This window comes from Cetorhinus maximus, chromosome 5, assembly GCF_964194155.1.
Source record: "Cetorhinus maximus chromosome 5, sCetMax3.hap1.1, whole genome shotgun sequence".
Classification (NCBI taxonomy): domain Eukaryota; kingdom Metazoa; phylum Chordata; class Chondrichthyes; order Lamniformes; family Cetorhinidae; genus Cetorhinus; species Cetorhinus maximus.
In genome coordinates, this window is record NC_135883.1 from 64,833,418 (window position 1) to 64,855,058 (window position 21,641).

General features: G+C 46.1%; 1 long non-coding RNA gene across 1 annotated transcript in view; it reads right to left on the minus strand.

The window, feature by feature from the left end:
- LOC144680686 (uncharacterized) overlaps positions 1-21,641 on the minus strand; it is a 462,270-nt gene that overhangs the window by 19,994 nt on the left and 420,635 nt on the right. The gene's annotated exons all lie outside the window — the stretch shown is intronic.

The window sequence follows — 21,641 nt, forward strand, 5'->3', positions numbered from 1 at the left end:
CCCCCGGCGACGGCACACTGTCAGCACAGCCCTCCCAGCCCAGTCCTGTCAATCCAGCCCTCCCAGCACTGACAGCCCAGCCTGGAAATTAAGCGGCAGATTAGCTCCGGTTGGTGTATTTGGAAGAAGTGTAGTGGTGTGTTATGTGATTGAAAAGCATCACTGAAATTGAAAGGAAGAAACTAGAAGACATTTGTGAGACCGGCGTTGTTATATGGTGCAGAAACTTGGGCAACATCAAGAAGACAGGAACAGCAGCTGGAGACTAATGAGACGTGGATTTTGTGATGGATCTGCAGAGTAACAAGAAAGGACAAAGTCAGGAACCAGTACTTCAGGGGGTCAGTGAAGATTTTGGAAACATCAAAGAAAGTACCTGAGAGGAGATTGAAATGGTACAGTCTGTTGAGGACAGAGGGAGGAAATGTGCTGAGGTGTGCAATGGAGATGGGACTATCAGGAAGAAGAAGAAAAGGAAGGCCTAAGACCAGATGGAAAGATGCAGTTGCGTGAGACTTAAACGCACTGGGACTGAAAGAGGAATGGGTGACTGACATATGAACATAAGAAATCGGAGCAGGAGTAGGCCAATCGGCCTCTCAAGCCTGCCCTGCCATTCAATAAGATCATGGCTGATCTGCCTCAGGCCTCAAATCCTCTTTCGTGCCAGCCCCTTATAGCCCTCAGCTCCCCTATATTTCAAAAATCTATCTACCTCCTCTTTAAATACCTTCAGTGATCTAGCCTCCACAACTCTCTGGAGTACAGATTTCAGACATTAACTACCCTCAGAGAAAAGAAATTCCTTTGCATCTCAGTTTTAAATGTGTGTCCCCTTATTTTTTAACTATGTCCCCTAGTTTAAGATTCCCCCACTAATCACGGAATCACACAGTGCAGAAGAGGCCCTTCGGCCCATCGAGTCTGCACCGACATGTGAGAAACACCTGACCTACCTACCTAATCCAATTTACCAGCACTTGGCCCATAGCCTTGAATGTTATGACGTGTCAAGTGCTCATCCACAGGATGTGAGGCAACTCGCCTCCACCACCCTCCCAGGCAGCACATTCCAGACCGTCACCACCTTCTGGGTAAAAAAGTTTTTCCTCACATCACGCCTAAACCTCCTGCCCCTCACCTTGAACTTGTGTGCTCTTGTGACTGACCCTTCAACTAAGAGGAACAGCTGCTCTCTAGCCACCCTGTCCATGCCCCTCATAATCTTGTACACCTCAATCAGGTCGCCCCTCAGTCTTCTTTGCTCCAACAAAAACAACCAAGTCTATTCAACCTCTCTTCATAACTCAAATGTTTAATCCCAGGCAACATCCCGGTGAGCCTCCTCTGCAACCCCTCCAGTGCAATCACATCCTTCCTATAATGTGGCGACCAGAACTGCACACAGTACTCCAGCTGTGGCCTCACCAAGGTTCTATACAACTCTAACATGACCTCCCTACTTTTGTAATCTATGCCTCGATTGATAAAGGCAAGTGTCCCATATGCCTTTTTCACCACCCCACTAACATGCCCCTCCGCCTTCACTGATCTATGGACACACACGCCAAGGTCCCTTTGTTCCTCAGAAGTTCCTAGTGTCATGCCGCTCATTGAATACTTCCTTGTCAAATTACTCCTTCCAAAGTGTATCACTTCACACTTTTCAGTGTTAAATTCCATCTGCCACTTATCTGCCCATTTAACCATCCTGCCTAGACCTTCCTGTAGCTCAAGACACTCAACCTCACTGTTAACCACCCGGCCAATCTTTGTGTCATTCGCAAACTTACTAATCCTACCCCCCACATAGTCATCTGTGTTGTTTATATAAATAACGAATAATAGGGGACCCAGCACAGATCCCTGTGGTACGCCACTGGACACTGGCTTCCAGTCACTAAAGCATCCTTCTGGCATCACCCTCTGTCTCCTACAACTAAGCTAATTTTGAATACACCTTATCAAATTACCCTGTATCCCATGTGCATTTGCCTTCTTTATAAGTCTCCCATGTGGGACCTTGTCAAAGGCTTTGCTGAAATCCATATAAACTAGATCAACTGAATTACTCATCTACACACCTGGTCGTCATCTCAAAAAATTCAATCAAATTTGTTAGGCATGACCCCCCTCTGACAAAGTCATGCTGACTATCCCTGATCAAACCTTGCCTCTCCAAGTGGAGATAGATTCTCTCTTTCAGAATTTTCTCCAATAGTTTCCCTACCACTGACATGAATCTCACTGGTCTGTAGTTCCCTGGTTTAGCTCTACAACCCTTCTTAAATAGTGGAACCCCATTAGCTGTTCTCCAGTCCTCTGGCACCTCCCCCGTGGCCACAGAGGAATTAAAAATCTGGGACAGAGCCCCTGCGATCTCCTCCCTTGCCTCCCTCAGCAGTCTGGGACACAAATCATCCAGACCTGGAGATTTGTACACTTTTAAGCCTGCCAACACCTCCAATACCTTGTCACTCCCTATATCAATTTCCTCAAGAACCTTGCAGTCTCTCTCCCCAAGTTCCATGCCTACATCCTCAATCTCTTGGGTGAAGACGGATGTGAAGTATGCGTTCAACACTCTACCGATGTCCTCTGGCTCCACCCATAGATTGTCCCCTTGGTCCCTAATGGGCCCTACTCTTTCCCTGGTTATCCTCTTCCCATTGATATACTTATAGAATAGCTTGGGATTTTCCCTATTTTTACCAGCCAGAGCTTTCTCATGTCCCCTTTTGGCTTTCCTAATTGCTTTCTTAAGCTCCACCCTGCACTTTCTGTACTCCACTAATGGTTCCGCTGATTTGCTCCTCTTGTACTCCTCTTTTCCTTCTCATCGTATCCTGAATATCTCTGGTCATCCATGGTTCTCTGGGCTTGTTTCTCCTTCCTATCATCCTAGAGGGAACATGTTGAGCCTGTACCCTCCCCATTTCCTTTTTGAATGCCCCCCCCACTGCTCTTCTGTAGATTTCCCCACAAGTAGCTGCTCCCAGTCTACCTTGGCCAGATCCTGTCCTATTTTATCAAAATCCGCTCTCCCCAAATCGAAAACATTGTTTTGCAACTTGTCTATTTCTTTGTCCATAACAAGCTTAAATTGTACCATGTTGTGGTCGCTATCACTAAATTGCTCCCCCACCACCACCTCAGCCATCTGTCCGGCTTCATTCCCCAGAATTAGGTCCAGCATTGCGCCATCCCTTGTTGGACCCTCTACATATTGACCTAAAAAGTTCTCCTGTACACATTTCATGAAATCCACTCCATCCAAGCCCTTAACACTATGTCTATCCCAATTAATGTTGGGAAAGTTGAAATCACCTAATATAATTACCCTATTGTTATTGTTTTTACACACCTCCGCAAATTGTGCACATATTTGCTCCTCAATTTCCCGCTGACTATCTGGGGGTCTATAATAAACACCTAACAATGCGGCTGCCCCTTTTTTATTCCTAAACTCTACCCACAAAGCTTCATTCGATGCCCCCCCCCCCCAAGATATCATCTCCCCTTACTGCAGTAACTGACTCCTTAACTAATAATGCAATGCTTCCTCCTCTTTTACCCCCTCCCCTGTCTCGCCTGAAGATTCTATATTCCGGAATGTTGAGCTGCCAATCCTGCCCCTCCCTCAACCACGTCTCAGTGATGGCTACTATATCACAATTCCACATGTCAATCCTCACCCTTAACTCATCTGTTTTACCTGTAATATTTCTGGCATTAAAGTAGAGGCCATCCAGCCATGCCTCTCTCCCCTGAAACTTAAGGCAGCTGTACTCCCTCTGACTTGATTGTTTTACTGTATTATGATGTGTCCCTATTCTGCTAACATTCTGTGTCCCCTCCCCCTGCCGAATTAGTTTAAACTCCTCCCAACAGCATTAGCAAACCTGACCGCAAGGATGTTAGTCTCGCTCTGTTTCAGATGTAGACCGTCCCGCTTGTATATGTCCCATCTTCCCCAGAAACGGTCCCAGTGATCCAGGAATCTAAAACCCTCCCTCCTGCACCAACTCTTAAGCCACATATTCATCTGCACTATTCTCCTATTTCTGTGCTTGCTAGCACGTGGCACTGGGAGTAATCCAGAGATTACAACCCGAGGGGTCCTGCTTTTCAGTCTACTGCCTAACTACCTGAATTCTTGATGCAAGACCTCATCCCTCTTTCTACCTATGTCATGGTACCAACATGTACCATGACCTCTGCCTTATCACCCTCCCCCTTCAGGAAGCCCTGCAGCCGTTCAGTGACATCCTGGCACCAGGGAAGCAACACACCATCCTGGAGTTACGTTGATGGCCACAGTAGCGCCTATCTGTTCCCCTGACTTTAGAATCCGCTATTACTATTGCTCTTCCTCCCCTCCTGTACAGACAGGCTGCTTGTGGTGCCAGAAGCTTGGCTCTGTCTGCACTTCCTGGAGGAACCAGCACCCTCATCAGCCTCCAAAATGGAATACCGATTTGCGAGCGGGACCCCAGGGGATTCCTGAACTACCTGCCTGTTTCTCTTGGACTGCCTGGTGGCCACCCATTCCCTTCCTTCCTCAAGTCCCTTCAGCTGCGGTGTGACCACCTCTCTAAACATGCTATCCATGATGCTCTCAGACTCGCGGATGCTCCACAGTGTCCCCAGCCGCTATTCCTGCTCTGAAACTCAAGCTTCCAGGAGCTGCAGCTGGACACACTTCCTGCACACATGCTGGTCCCGGGCACTGGAAATGTTCCCGGCTTCTCACATGGAGCACGAGGAGCACACCGCGGCTTTGAGCTCTCCTGCCATGACTTATCCCTTTAAATTAAACCTTTTAAATCACTTACTCTGGGGCCCTTCTTTCCTGATCCTAATTATTACAGAATATACAAGCTATAAAACACAAAAAAGACCTTAAACTATAAGTGATAAAAGTAGTAAAAACTTAGCCGACCTTACCCACTACTTACCAGTCATTTCTCTCCTTTGTAGCCTCTACTGCAGCAGCAGGGCAAGACCACTCTCTGAAGATTTAAGAAGTTGAGTAGCAAAGAAAAAATGCAAAAAAGCACCTCTTCCCCTCTGCAACAAATTCCCACTGTGCACCAAATTGCCAATCCCAAACTCACTCTGGCTGTGTCTCACTCACGATGAGGTCTCTCCCCTGCTCGTGTGCAAGCTCACTGATCATGTGCTTCTAATAGTCCCTTTCTTAAATAGAGCTGAGGTGAGCTGAGATGACTCACACTAGTTAAGCTTCAAATAGTAATCAACACCTATTCAGGCCCTAATCATGCTTCAGGTGAATGACGGAGGTGTCAGCTGTGGCTCAGTTCATAGCACCCTCGCCTTTGAATCAGAGGGTCATGGGTTCATGTCCCACTCCCGGAAACCAAGAACTGGGATTGTACTCGAAAGAGTTGCAATCTGTGACTGTTGATAACTCGAAAGAGTTTCAGGTGAATGACAGTTAATAGTCATACAGTCGGCTGAGTCAGCTACCTTACCAACCTTTTAACTAGATTGCTGAACTTACAAAAATTAAAGAGAAATTAAAGAGAAAGACTTACCAGTTTAATTCCCACTGTGCACCAAATTGCCAATACCCACACACACTCTGGCTGTGTCTCACTCATAATGAGGTCTCTCCCCTGCTCGTGCGCAAGCTCACAAATGGAAACATCTCCTCAAGATCTACCCTGTCAAGCCCCCTCAGAAGCTTGTATATTTCAATAAGATCACCCCTCATTCTTCTAAATTCTAATGAATAAAGGCCCAACCTGTTTAGCTGTTGCTGATAAGTTAACCTCTTCATCCCAGGAATCAGCCTAGTGAATCTCTTTTGAACTGCCTCAAATGCCAGTATATCCTTTCTTATAATATTGGGACAAAACTGTACACAAAACTCCAGGTGCAGCCTCACCAACACCCTGTACAGTTGTAACAAGACTTCCCTATTTTTAAAGTCCAACCCCCTAGAAATACAGGCCAAAATTCCATTTGCCTTCTTAATTACTTGCTGCACCTGCATGCTTTTTGTGTTTCATGCAGAAGAACACCCAGATCCCTCTGTGCTGCACTTTTTTGTGGTCTCTCTCCATTTAAATAATAGTCTGCCTTTTAATTCTCCCTACCAAAGTGCATGACCTCACACTTTCCTACATTAAACTCCGTCTGCCAAGTTTTTGCCAATCACTTAACCTGCCTATATCACCTTGCAGATTCCTTATGTCCTCATCACAACATGCCCTCCCACCTATTTTTGTATTGTCAGCAAATTTGGCTACATAACACTCTGCCCCCCCTCCCCCCCCCACCACCCCGGCAAGTAATTAATATAGATAGTAAATAATTGAGGCCCTTGGACTGATCCTTGTGGCACTCCACTAGTTACATCTTTCCAACCTGAAAAGGACACATTAATCCCGACGATCTTCTGTGTGTTAACCAATTCTCAACCCATACTAATACATTACCCCCAATACTGTGAGCTCCTATCTTGTGCAATAACTTTGTATGTGGCACCTTATCGAATGCCTTCTGAAAATCCAAATATACTATATCTACCGCTTCCCCTTTATCAACTCTGCTTGTTATATCCTCAAAGAACTCTAGCAAATTTGTCAAATGTGATTTCTAATTCACAAAACCATGTTGACTCTGTTTGATTGCGTTAAGCTTTTCTAAATGTCCTGCCATTTCTTCTTTAATAATGGACTCTAGCATTTTCCCAACGACAGATGTTAGGCTGACTGGCCTATAGTTTCTGCTTTTTGTCTCCCTCTCTTCTTGAACAGGGGCATTAAATTAGTGGATTTCCAGTCTGCTGGGACTCTCCCGGAATCCAGTGAGTTCTGGAATATTTCGACCAATGCCTCCCCTATCTCTGCAGCCACTTCCTTTAAAGGAGGGAATAGAGGAGGATGTGGCAACCCCAATTAAAATGGGAGACGTCAAGAGAAGAAGAAGAAGAAAGGGGATCAAGGGATTTGGGGATAATGCAGGGAAATGGAGTAGATGTAGAAAAATATTGAATGGTGGAGTCTTGAAGGTCCGAATAACCTACTCCTGCTCCTATTTCTTATGCTTTTAAATTTTGGGAATAGCTGACAGACAACATAGTCCTCCAGGGTCTGCAGTAGGCAGTCAATCCCAGTCCTCCAGCAGAGAGTCAACCCAGTCATCCTTCAGACAGACAACCTCATACCTCCCACAGGCAGACAATCCCGGTCCTTTAGCAGAAGACAACTTAGTCCTCCCAGGCCAGTGAGGCACTAACATTTGTATACTGTACATTATTTAATCTACTTCTGAAGAAGAGTTTGTGTGTGTATTTGTGTGATTATATGTATGTGTAAATAAGTGCTAGATATATCTCACACAGATATTAATTTCATAAGGCAAGAAAAAGGATGAGATGAGCAATAATTGAAAGTGTGGATCCCCAGCACTAAATAAATTCTGAATCACTGAGCCTCCACACTTATAAAATTAAATTTTCAACGCCAGAGAGGTTGTTTGGCAGTAATTATGACTCACCACACCGTTACAAAGTAACTTATATCTGAAGGCACCAGCTGTAACTTTTCTGCAGTGTTTCATAGGTAACTATTGGGAAAATATTGAAACTTCAGTGAGGTACTGGTACAGCTTGGCTGTTGGAGGAGCAGGGAAATTTGAAAAGCAAACCCTGGATTTCTGCATTTACCTGTGCATGTGTAGACTCCAAAGGTTTCTATCTGATTTTCTCCAAAATGACAGTGAAAGATGGTGAAGTGGTGGTATTGGTAAAAGATACTGTTACAGCCCTGGAAAGTATCTGCTGCTCCCAATGCGGTCTCCATTACATTGGGGAAACTAAACGCAGACTTGGTGGCCGCTTTGCAGAACACCTTCACTTAGTCCGCAAGCATGACCCAGAAGTTCCTGTCGTTTGCCATTTCAACACACAATCCTGCTCTCATGCCCACATGTCCATCCTTGGCCTGCTGCAATGTTTCAGTGAAGCCCAACACAAACTACAGGAACAGCAGCTCATTTTCCGATTAGGCACTTTGCAGCCTTCTGGACTTAACATTGAGTTCAATAACTTCAGACAATGAAAGCCCTCTTCCAACTTTAACCTTTCTTTAATCCAATTGGTTTTTTTTTTGTGCCTTTTTAATTTTACTTTTTATTTTCATTTTTTAATTAATTTTTATTTATTTTTATTCGTTTTCCCCAACCCCCACCCCTCAATAGGGCCATCTGTCACTGGTTTCTGTGTTGTGCTTTCACAAAGTGTTGACTCTTGTTCTGCTATTAATACATTCTGCTATCTTACTTTAATGCCACTATCAGCACTTTCTTTAGTCTTTACCACCATTAACACTCCCTTTTTCTTGTGTCCATAACATTTTTGTCAGTCTCTCCTTGGCTGTCACCTATCCCTGACCTATTTTGCCCCACCTGCTCCACCCCCTCTGAAACAGTACAAAATCCAACACATTTCTACTTCTCTTCAGCTCTGAAGAAGAGTCATACATTAACTATGTTTCTCTCTCCACAGGTGCTGCCAGACTTGCTGAGATTTTCCAACACTTTTTTTTATTTCAGATTTCAGCATCCTCAGTATTTTGCTTTTATTCCAGTCCCTTTGTTTGGCTTGCAAAAATGTCTGGGTTGGCCTTGAGGCCTCACAATTCCGCCAGGCATTTATGCTGCATTTGAAAATCGGACAAGTGAATGCATGTGCTAGATCAGCCAGATGCTCTTTCAAAGACTCAGCACTTTAATGGACATTGGTTTGTGGAGGGATAGCTGAGAATAGTGGAGCCCAAAATCTGCAAATACCTGTTCCCATTTGATGTTGAACATAGGAACACCAAAATTGAAGCCATGTGTGAGGACATGGTCAGACAGATTCAGTATCTGTTTGGGAGTATCAAAACACTTCTGCTTGAGTGAATTTATGGAGCGGGTGTGTTTGAAGCCGGCATTGCTTATGGTGCGGTCATCTATTGAGGCAATATAGTGGCACAAATGGTTCAAATTGAAAAATGAAAGAAATTTGCACACCTCAGACCAAGCACAGTGCAGGACATGGCATAGATTAGTAATCCTATAACCAATTTGTTAAATCTCATCCTGCATGAATGCTTGCTCAATTGTGGGACTGTATCTCACTTTAGCATTATCAAAGTGCTTGGAAATGAATTCTGGCACAACCTTGGGTTTAATACACTCAGAAAATCCAATAGGCAACCTGTCCATTCTTAACTTACCAGTAAGTCGAACTATGTTGCTGAAATCCTGAATTTGGTCTTTGTTGTACCTCTGTCTCAGGTATACAAATAGTCACTTGGTAGTACAGAACTTGAATATTATTGAAAAAAGAGACATGTCAAAGCTTTTCGTACAGTATTCATCAGGACAGACTTTGCTATAATTGAATCAGCAGCTACATGTAATAATTTCTTTACACACCTTAATGCGCTCCATCCTGCTCTCAAATTCATCTTTGAAATGGAGCAGTCTAATGAGCTCCCTTTCCTTGATGTGCTATTTGAGAAATTTGCTAATGGATTCTCCACTATTGTCTACCACATGCCTACCTTCACTGGTCAATGCATGTGTTGGGATTCCTACAGCTCCACGCTTCTCAAGATTGGCCTACTGTAAATAGGGCCAGAGCCATTTGCTCATCGTGCAAGCTTGACACTGAAATAGGGATCATCAAAGCCAACCTACGGTAATGGCTAACCTGATCAGATCACTACTTGCTGTGTGTCACGCAAACTCACAAATGGGCCAAAAGCCACTATTCTTGGACCTATAAAGTGCCCAGTCTACCTCAAATTACCCTGGAAGGGTAAAGAATCCCATGAATTTGAGCAATAGGTAAAGATAGCTATCTCACGCATCCACTATGCGAGTGGTGTTTTTCACTAACGGGATGCTGTCATCAAGCCAAAAGGATGCATTGGGACCGTTTCTGGGGGCGGTGTGACCTGTACAAGGCGGATGGGTTGCACCTGAACCAAAATGGGACCAACATCCTTGCGGGAATCTTTGCTGGTGTTGTTGGGAAGGGTTTAAACTAACTTGGCAGGGGGATGGGATTCTGAGAGGAGGTTCAGCAGGGGAAGATGCACAGCCAAAATTAGAAGAGAGAGCAAGTGAGTCTGGAAGGCATAGAGATTATAGGCACTTAAGGCACAAGGGAATTTGGCAAGGTTGGATGGTATTTATTTTAATGCAAAGAGTCTGATGAATAAGGCAGATAAGTTGAGGGCTCAAATTAACACATGGAAGTATGATAACATTGCTGTCATAGAGACATGGTTGAGAGAGGGGCAGGATTGGCAGTTCAGTATTCCAGGATATTGGGTCTTCTCCTTTCTTCTTCTTCTTCTTCTCTTGACATCTCCCATTTTAATTGGGGTTGCCACATCCTTCTCTATTTCCTCCTTTAAAGGAAGTGGCTGCAGAGATAATGGAGGCATTGGTTGAAATATTCCAGAACTCACTGGATTCTGGGAGAGCCCCAGCAGACTGGAAATCTACTAATGTGATGCCCCTGTTCAAGAAGGGAGGGAGACAGGGAAGGAGGTAAAAAAGGAGGGGGTATTGCAATATTGATCAAGGAATCAATTATAGTAGTAAGGAGGGATGACATCTTAGAAGGATCCTCAAATGAAGCCATATAGGTAGAATTGAAAAACAAAAACATTGCTGGGTGTGTACTATAGGCCCCCAAACAGTCAGAGAGAAATAGAAGAGCAGATATGTAGGTAAATTTCAGAGAAGTGTAAAAATAATAGTGGGGGATTTCAACTTCCCCAACATTAACTGGGTTAGTCATAGTGTGATAGGTTTAGAGGGAGTGGAATTCTTAAAATGCATCCAGGAGAGCTTTTTAAGCCAGTATGTAGAAGGTCCTACAAGAGTCCTGGACTTAATTTTAGGGAATGAAGCCGGGCAAGTGGTAGAGGTATCAGTGGGGGAGCATTTTGCAGATAGTGATCATAATTCAAGGTTATTATGGAAAAGGACAGGGATGGGCCAGAAATCAGAGTTCTAAATTGGGGGAAGGCTGATTTTAATAAGATCAGATATAATTTGGCCAGTTTAGACTGGGGGCACCTACTTTTAGGTAAATCTGCGTCAGAGCAGTGGAACTCATTCAAGAAGGAAATAGGGAGAGTACAGGGTCAACATATGCCAGTAAAGACAAAGGATGGGACCAACAAATCCAGGGAACGCTGGATGTCGAGGGATATACAGGATTGGACAAAGAGAAAAAGGGAGGCTTATGGCAGATACCGAGGGTTCAAAACAGTGGAAGCCCTAAAGGAGTATAGAATGTGTAGGGGGGAACTTAAAAAGGATATTAGGAGAGCAAAAAGGGGGCATGAAAAACCATAAGCAGGTAAAATAAAGGAAAATCCAAAGTTATTTTACAAGTACATTAAAAGTAAGAGGATCACTAGGGAAAGAGTAGAGCCCATTAAGGACCATAGTGGTAATTTGTGGGTGGAGCTGGAAGACATAGGTAGGGTTCTAAATGAATACTTTGTTTCAGTGTTCACAAGTGAGAGGGACGACGTGGGTATGGAAATCAGGCAGAAGGACTGTGATATAATTAAAGAAAGGGAGGAGGTTCTAAGTAGTCTGGCAGGCTTAAAAGTAGATGAATCTCCAGGCCTGGATGAAATGTATCCCAGGCTGTTGAGTGAGGCAAGGGAGGAGATAGCAGGGGCAATGGAAATAATTTTCAATACCTCTCTGACCACAGGAGAGGTGCCAGAGGATTGGAGGACAGCCAATGTGGTACCGTTATTCAAGAAGGAAAAGTGATAAACAAGGGAACTACAGGCCAGTCAGTCTAACCTCAGTGGTGGGGAAACTATTGGAAGCAATTCTGAGGGACAGAATTAATCTACACTTGGAGAGGCAGGGATTAATCAAGAACAGTCAGCATGGTTTTGTTAAGGGGAGGTCATGTCTGACCAATTTGATTGAATTTTTCGAAGAGGTGACCAGGTGTGTAGGTGAGAGCAATGCATTTGGTGTAGTCTACTTGGACTTAGCAAGGCTTTTGATAAGGTCCCACATGGGAGACTGATAACGAAGGTAAGAGCCCATGTGATTCAAGGCAATTTGGCAAATTGGGTCCAGAATTGGCTGAGTGGCAGGAAGCAGAGGGTGATGGTCGAGGGGTGTTTTTGTGACTGGATGCCTGTGTCTAGTGGGGTTCCACAGGGATCGGCATTGGGTCCCTTGCTGCTTGTGATATATATAAATGATAGGAGGGTTGATCAGTAAGTTCGCAGATGACAGGAAAATTGGTGGGCTGGTAAATAGTGAGGTGGATAGCCTTAGATTGCAGGAGGATATAGACGGGCTGGTCAGGTGGGCTGATCAGTGGCAAATGGAATTTAATCTGGATAAGTGTGAGGTGATGCACTTGGGCAGGACAAACAAGGCACGGGAATACACGATGAATGGTAGGATCCTGGGAAGTATCGAGGATCAGAGGGACGGACCTTGGTGTGCATGTCCACTGGTCCCATAAGGTAGCGGGACAAGTAGATAAGGTGGTGAAGAAGGTATATGGGATACTTGCCTTTATTAGCCAAGGCATAGAATATAAGAGCAGGGAGGTTATGCTGGAGCTGTATAAAACGCTGGTTAGGCCACAGCTAGAGTATTGTGTGCAGTTCTGGAATCCGCATTATAGGAAGGATGCGATTGCACTAGGGAGAGTGCAGAGGAGATTTTCCAGGATGTTGCCTGGGCTGGAGAGTTTTAGTTATGAGGAGAGATTGGATAGGCTGGAGTTATTTTCCCTGGAGCAGAGGAGATTGAGGGGAGACATGATTGAGGTGTATAAAATTGTGAGGGACATGGATAGGGTAGACAGGAAGAAACTTTTCCCCTTAACTTAAAGTAAGGGGCAGGAGGTTTAGAGGGGATGTGAGGAAGAATTTTTTCACCCAGGGGGTGGTGGGAATCTGGAACTCACTAACTCACTCACAAGTTAAGTACTTGTTTGACTGGCGCAGACTCAATGGGCCGAAGGGCCTTTTTCTGTGCTGTAGACCTCTATGACTCTATGATGTTCTGCTTACCTCACAGATGAGTAATTTGGTACATGAATTTCAGTGTTGGTGCGATGTGTAACCTACTAAAATAACGCATTTTGTAAGTTAATAACCCTTTTCTGGTTCCGAGGTTTACTCTGGGAATCAACAACTCAAGACTCCCAAATTATTGTTTGCTCACAACACATTCATTTGGTGCTCAAAAAAAAATCTTCTTTCACTCAATAAGACTTATACTCATGCATCCACATGTGCAAGGTTTCCTGGGCTTGTCCGAGAGCCGGAATGGAGGGAGTGATCAGTTCTCTCCTTCTGGTCTTCAAGTAGTTGATCAGACTACTTCTTCCTGAGCTAGCTAGCTATCATCTCGGGACACAGTTTCTTATACCCTGCTCAGTGCTTGCTACCCACATGATCGGCTCCAGATAGGCCGAATGTGCCTTCTCATGGCTCAGCGATTGGGCAGTTGTCTCTTGGCAGCTTCATCAAGTTTTTGCTCATCTTACATAGCTAGTTCTCTGTTCTCCATAAGAGCATAAGACATAGGAGCAGAAATTAGGCCATTCAGCCCATCGAGTCTGCTCCGCCATTCAATCATGATCTCCAGCTCTTACACAATTAATGAGGCAATAATCTCTTTTCTGTCAACTTCTCGGTTTCCAATCAACCAGCCCATATGGCGCGTTCGTTACAAATTTAACAATAATTTTAATTTTATCAATTGAATATTTAATCTTATCTGGAGCATCATCTTGCAGGTTTTCATCTGTTCACTTTCTTTAACAATAGCACAATTACACCACATTAATCATGTTACAGGCTTGGAATAAAGATGGCCAGACCTTAGGAGATAAAGATCACTTAAACTTTGATTACTGAAAACAAATTTCATGCCAGTCCTTAAAAGTTAATAGGACCAGTTGAACTCCACATTTCAGATTCAGCATGTTCCATTCCCCCCTCCCTTCTTCTTCAGACACTTGTTTCTTTGTCTCAGTTATTTGTTATTTATGTAGATCACTTCCCCCTTCACCAGGTGTCATACCGTTCACAGCGGCAGTAGTAGAAGGGGGGTATCGCTTACAGATGCCAGGTAATTAGGCTCTATATTCCAATGAACAGTGGATAGTATCATACAGAATGTCCCTACTGAGCATACTCAATCAACCATGCTTGAAAAACTCAGAATATAATGTCTGTTGTTAGATGTAATTTTGCAATTGGGCAGCATTTGCTGAACAATCCCATGATAAGAATTACGCTAACAACTAATTTAAGATTATTAGTTGGGCTTGCAATGTAGCTCATTCAAACTTGCTAGGAGCTACATAAATTCATATGCAGGGACTTGTCCTCTGCAAGCAAAAAGAATATGTCCGGACATCGCATCTTTTTTGAATGAACAAAATAACGGGAACAATCGCTCCCTGGTGCATTCTCCATGGCAACGTCTTGACCAATCACAGCTGAATGGACAACCAATCAGCACCTCTTTTCTCATGCAGTATAAATTCTTGTTCCCTTTGAAATTTGGCACTCTTGAGTCTGTCTTGATGAGTGTAAGACAAAAAGCTTTGACAGCATGTCTCTTTTTTCAGCAATACTCAAACTGGAAAAGGATTAAATTCAGTGAGCTGAAAAGAGATCTGGCCCAGGTGGAACAGAAACAAAGTTTTGGCAGCTACAAAAGTAACTGAGCAATGGGAGGCCTTCAAGGAGAAGCTGGTTCAGGTACTAACTCCACATTCACATGACATGGAGCGGATATTAATGACTTGGATTCAGGGAAAGAAGGTACGATAGCTAAATTTGCAGATGACACCAAAATAGGTGGGAAAGTAAGTTGCAATGAAGAAATAATAAATTTAAAAATGGATATGGACAGGTTAGGTGAATGGGCCAAAATTTGACAGATGGAGTTTAACGTGGATAAGTTTGAGGTTATCCATTTTGGTTGGAAGAATAACAAGGCGACTTATTATTTAAATGGAGAAAAACTTCAGAATGCTTCAGTGCAGAGGGATCTGGGTGTCCTCGTGCATGAATCGCTGAAAGCTAGCATGCAGGTACAGCAGGTAATAAGGAAGGCAAATGGAATTTTGAGATTTTATGCTAAAGGAACAGAATATAAAAATAGGGCAGTGTTGTTGCAACTGTACAAGGCACTGGTGAGACCGCACCTGGAGTACTGTGCACCGTTTTGGTCCCCTTACTTGAGGAAGGATGTAATTGTATTGGAGGCGGTTCAGAGGAGGTTCACTAGATTGATTCCAGAGATGCAGGGCTTGTCTTATGAGGAGAGATTGAGCAATTTAGGCCTATACTCGCTAGAGTTTAGAAGGATGACAGGAGATCTAATTGAGGTATATAAGATGCTAAAGTCGATAGACAAAGTAGACTTGGAGTGGATGTTTCCTCTTGTGGGGCATTCTAGAATGAGAGGCCATAGTTTTAGGCTAAGGGGTGGTAGATTTAGATCAGAGATGAGGAAGAATTACTTTTCTCAAAGGGTCGTGAATCTGTGGAATTCACTACCTCAGAGTGCAGTGGATGCCGGGACGCTGAATAAATTTAAGGAGGAGATAGACAGATTTTTAATTAGTAATGGGTTGAAAGGTTATGGGGAGAGGTTGGGAAATTGGTGTTGAGGCCGAAATTAGATCAGCCATGATCGTATTGAATGGCGGGGCATGTTCGAGGGGCTGAATTGCCTACTCCTGCTCCTAGTTCTTATGTTCTTATGGTAGAGCATCCACAGCTGGAGCTCCTTAAATGACTACAGGTTGAATACCCTTTATTCGTCAATCCGAAAACTGAACACATCCAAAAACCGCACTTTTTTTGAACCACATTGACCTTTAGTTTTCCACCAACTCCAGCATGATGCCACCACCAAACACATCTTCCCTTCACCCCCGGCGGCATTCCGTAGGGATCGTTCCCTCCGGGACACCCTGGTCCACTCCTCCATCACCCCCTACTCCTCAACCCCCACCTATGGCACCTCCCCATGCCCACGCAGAAAATGCAACACCTGCCCCTTCACTTCCTCTCTCCTCACCGTCCAAGGGCCCAAACACTCCTTTCAAGTGAAGCAGCATTTCACTTGCATTTCCCCTAACTTAGTCTACTGCATTCGTTGCTCCCAATGCGGTCTCCTCTACATTGGAGAGACCAAACGCAAACTCGGCGACCGCTTTGCAGAACACCTGCGGTCTGTCCGCAAGAAAGACCCAAACCTCCCTGTCGCTTGCCATTTTAACACTCCACCCTGCTCTCTTGCCCACATGTCTGTCCTTGGCTTGCTGCATTGTTCCAGTGAAGCCCAACGCAAACTGGAGGAACAGCACCTCATCTTCCGACTAGGCACTTTACAGCCTTCCGGGCCGAATATTGAATTCAACAACTTTGGATCTTAAACTCCCCCTCCCCCCATCCCCACCCGGTTTCCTCCCCCTCCCTTTTGTTTTTTTTTGTTTTCAATAATTTATATAGATTTTTCTTTTCCCACCTATTTCCATTATTTTTAAATCTACAACTAATACCTTGTCAATCTTTCCACCCCACCCCCACTAGAGCTGTACCTTGAGTGTCCTGCCATCCATTCTTAATTAGCACTTTTCTTAGATAATATCATCACCTTCAACACCTCGTTGATCCTTTTGTCTGTGACATCTTTTGATTATCTGCTCCTATCACTGCTTGTTTGTCCCTACAACCACCCCACCCTCAACTTCTCTCCCCCCGCCCCCCACCTTAAACCAGCTTATATTTCACCCCTCTCCTAACTATACTTCAGTTCTGTTGAAGGGTCGTGTGGACCCGAAACGTCGACTCTTTTCTTCTCCACCGATGCTGCCAGACCTGCTGAGTTTTTCCAGGTAATTTGATTTTTGTTTTGGATTTCCAGCATCCGCAGTAGTTTTTTGTTTTGACCTTTAGTGTAGCAAGTCTGTGACCTGAGCCGACACGACCTAAGCCAACACAAACCTTGCCGGCCCCACCCGAGTTTTAGCGCGGGAAGTCTACCACCGGAGTACATCGACACTCTGAACCCTCCCCTACAAGCAGAATTGCAGATGGTGCCATGGGTTGGAACTTATTATACGTACCCTGTATTTATTATTCAGTGGTACATCTTACTTTCTTAACTATTTTATTTAATTTAGGCTGTGGGCAGAATCATCCCACATTTGCACTAAGTGCAGTAGTGGGTGGGAAAAGGATGCTTTACCTGCTGTCCGCAATGGTGGCTTTTCATGCTGTTTCATCCCAATCCCGCTTCATTAATTATACATTCCCAGGAAACATGCCGTTTCCATGGCGGGTGGGCTTTCATTCGCCCGCCATGCCATCACCTCACCGCTTCATCACGTTGGGCACCATATTTAAAGTGCAGCCGCACACACGCCTCTCAGCTCTTCTCGACCAGGGCTGCTGCACAGAAGACATGGCCCTGAAAGGTAAGAAGACTGCAACCCCCAGGTTCAATGATGTGTCCCTCCAGTGACTTATGGTTGCAATGGAGGCTTGTCATGATGTCCTCTACCCCCGCTCTGGCCGCTGGAGGGGCAGCAACCTCACTAATCCAGTGTGGGAGGAGGTGGCAGCAGTGGTTAGTGCCAATGCCCTCCAAAAGAGGACAGCCACCCAGTGCCACTACAGGATGAATCGTCTCGTCCATTCCACCAGGGTAACTCACTCTTCTCATCGCTCTCAACTCATACACTCACAAACCCATCACACATCCACAGGGATCTCACATCTCAAGGGATAACACCACTATCTCTCACACACACCCTCACATCTCCATCAGGCTCTTACCCTCTCGAGCTTGCATCCTCATCCTGTCCATGGTGCCGCTCACCACACAAACATTCCACGCAGTGCCATGCATCCTGTTCACGCTATCTCCTTCAGTTTTAATGCAGGAGAAGCTGGCTCACAGCAGGGAGAGGTCCCAGACCAGGAGTAGAGTGGCCCATATTAGGTCCCTCATTCACTTTGAGGAGCGTGCCATCACGCTGACTGGTGAGGACATCCACCGTGCCTGCGGTGACGGTGAGGTCAGCGGCAACACCCTTGTCAGGATCCTGCGCCACATCATCCCTCTCCAAATGCAAATGTGAGTGCTCTCTCTCCTGCTTTTGACTCTGCTGCCATGAACTAATTATCTCTACTTTGGTTCACAGGGAGCTCTGCGAAGTGACTGACACCCTCAGCCAGCCAGCCCCTCTGCTCCATCCACGTCCTCACCTCCAGCCAAGAGGACAGCTCCTCCATTGAAGAGCTGGAAATAAGCAGCCTGGGAGACCCATCACAGCGCTTACCCACACCCTCCACCAGCGCAGAGACACACACCTCAATGGGACCTAGATCTAGAGCAGGCTCGGGTCCACAATCTGGTGGTCACTGCACAGACACCTGTCCGCAGCAGGAAGAGGCAGGTTTAGCCGAGCTTCCTGGCATTCGGAAGACTGCTGGGAAAGAGGCATCTGTGAAGTTCAAGTCAGATGATGAGCCTCTGGATTTGTCCTTCCAACTCGTGGAGAGTCAGCCAAAGGCAGGGGAACATCATGCAGGAAGCCCTCAATAGAGTGACATGTGAGTCAGAGGAGTGCATCTGCCTGCTCCCTGATGAAGTGGTGCCCACACGAGCGCGTTTGGAGGTCTCCATGGGGAGGATGGTGGACGCCATGGAGACCCTGGTCCAGCAGAATGCAGAGCTGCATGCAGACCTGCATTCCATCGTAGTAGCCAAGGATGCGTTCCTGCAGTGGCAATGCGAGAGGGAAACAGAGCACCTTGATGCCCCTCAGGTGCTCCTTCCCCTCAAGGAGTCAGGCCGGGGCCCTCGGGCACCCGAAGGGAGGAGGTGCAGCAGCTGGACACCTCTGGGACATCCATTCAGGAATCTCAGAGGCTGTGCTTTCCCCGAGTCCCCTTTGCCTGTGAACCCCTCAACCTCGTCCTCTGTCACAGGGAGAACAGCTAGCCCACAAGAGGACAGCCAAAGCAAGCCAAAGCCCCCAAGGCCTCAGCTGTCTAGAGAGCCCATGCCAAATGCATGAGAGGCAACAGGGCCAACTATTGCACAAGCTGTCTCCACCCCAGCTGCAGATGTCAGGGCCTTGCCTAGAAGCCTCAGGCATTCAAAAGAAATTAAGAATGAAGAAATTCTGTTCACAGTTGGTTGCACCGGTGAACACATTTTGGCACTTCACAATCTGGAAATATATTAACTTTCTTAATGAATAATGTGTAATGGTGTCTTTCAGCTTCATTGACAGGCTTTGCAAGTCCTCACACTGCACCCCCGCTAACAGTTCAACTGCACGCAGCCAGCCCACAAGTGATTCTGGAGGGAAAAGTATGTGTTGTGCAGGGCCTTTTGGAGCCTCGTACAAGCACTCTCCCACATACAAGGATACTTCCTGTATCACACTCATCTCAATGTCCTGAGCATTTTGAATGTAGCCTGCTGGGGTTTGCTTTCAGTTGTCCATTTGAGCTGATGTGCATCTCCACCCACCCACTGATCACACTCCCAAGCAGCACCTGTTCTTGCCCACCACGACTCTCATTTCACTTTCGATTTGGACAGCATGGTAGTGCTATAGTTTATCTTATGCTCCCCCATCCTTTCCCCCTGCCCAGTCACTCATGTCCTTTCCCCCATCACTGTCGACCCCCTGGCATCACCTTTCACCTCCCCACTGTGACCTACCAGTCACACCTACCAGGTGAATGTGCACATTCCCTTCCTTCCCGAAAATCCTATCCCCATCCACATTAACCTCCCCGACTCCTCCTTCCCATCCCCAGGGTCCGTGCCTGCCTCTGAGTCCCTGCCAACCACTCTTGCCACCCTTCTACCGATACCGTTAACACCCTCACCCTCCTGCCTCTCTGCCCTTGGTCATTTGCACCATTCCCTCCTACGATGCCCTTGCTCAGTTTGCTCCGCTGGAGGCAGTCGTGGACTCAACAGAGCCCTCCCTTGCATATTCACCTGGACATCCACCCCTCCGGATTCCTTCCCCTCTTGGAACTCCTTCCCCCTTGGAACTCCTTCCACCCAAACTCCCCGCCCCCTTAGTCCTTCTCCCTTCCTCCACCCTTACTCCGTCTCCTCTCCGGATTCCTTCCTCCAGCCTTATTCCTTCCTCCACCCTTCCTCCCCCCAGACTCCTTCCTCCCCCCTCCCCAGACTCCATCCTCTCCCACCACCCCTCCACCCCCAATTCCTTCATCCTCCTGTACTCCTTCCCCTCTTTGGATTCCTTTCTCCCCCTGAACTCCTTCCTCCCCTGGAAACCTTCCTCCACCCTTACTCCTTCCCCTCTCCAGACTCCTTCCTTCCCCCTGGACTCCTTTCTCCCACCCAGACCCCTTTCTTCCTCCGGGATTCCTTTCTCCAACTGGACTCCTCCCCCCACTCTGAACTCCTTTCCTTTCACCTTCCTCCCCCCTTACATCTACCTCCCCAGTTGCCATCTTCCCCTCCATTACCCCATCCACCTCCCATAGCCCCTCCCAACCTCATCCCCTCGATACCTTCATTCCCTCACTCACCCCCCTGACACTTTTGTTCTCCCCCTCCCAACCTGACCCCACCACCGCCGACACATCCATCTCTCCTAGTCAATCCTAGATCTTCCTCTCCCAACCCCCCCCCCCCCCCCCCCCCCCCACCGGCCTGCTCCCTCCGGTACACCTTCCTCTCCACCTCCTCGACCATCATCTGTTGTCAGCAGACCCTCAACGGTGACTTTCCAACTTCTGTGAGCTGCTTCGCAGTGGAGCTATGTCCATGAGAATCCATCCAGCATGCCATGGACGTTCCTCTCGGGTCCCATTGCTGTCGAGCTCCAGCATCTTCTGCTCCTCCGATGTCTGTGATATGAGCCCTGACGTTAAGTCCCGACTTCTGCACAACACACTTGTTAAGATGTGTTCTGCACCCTTGGCTTCCTACCGACTTGGGGGGATGATATGCAGATGTATTACAATGAGGTTCCCGATGTCCAATGAATCTGCCTGAATCTCCCCAAAGATGCTGCCTAACCTGCTGAGCCTTTTTCCAGCATTTTCTGTTTTATTTCATTCCATTAATTTCATGGAATAAGCTACCAGAGGTATTTCTGGAAAAACAGGAGCTGGATGATATGTTGAGAAAGTAACACTGTGATCAATCAGAAGGGATGTTCCTTTGATGGGCAGAACAGGTGATTGCAAACTGGTTTTACTATGTCGTGAAACTGATTTTTGGTCTTCTCGCCATATTGTCCGCTCATGCCGTTGAACACGCCCAACGCCAGCGGGCACAGAAAATTTTGCCCTATAGCTAGCCTAGGCTTTGGCCATTGTAGTGTAAGTAGGCCTAGGCCTATGTGCGGTATCTGAAAACTGAATTTGCCTGAAGTCAGGAATGCAATTAGCTCCGAGGGTTTCAGAAAAAAGATTCTTGACCTGTATTAAATTTGAGGATAAAATGAAACGAAGAAAGAGGCTTTTGAAAAATATTAGGTTCATAATATAGAATGAAGCAGAATACAGGAAGTGCAG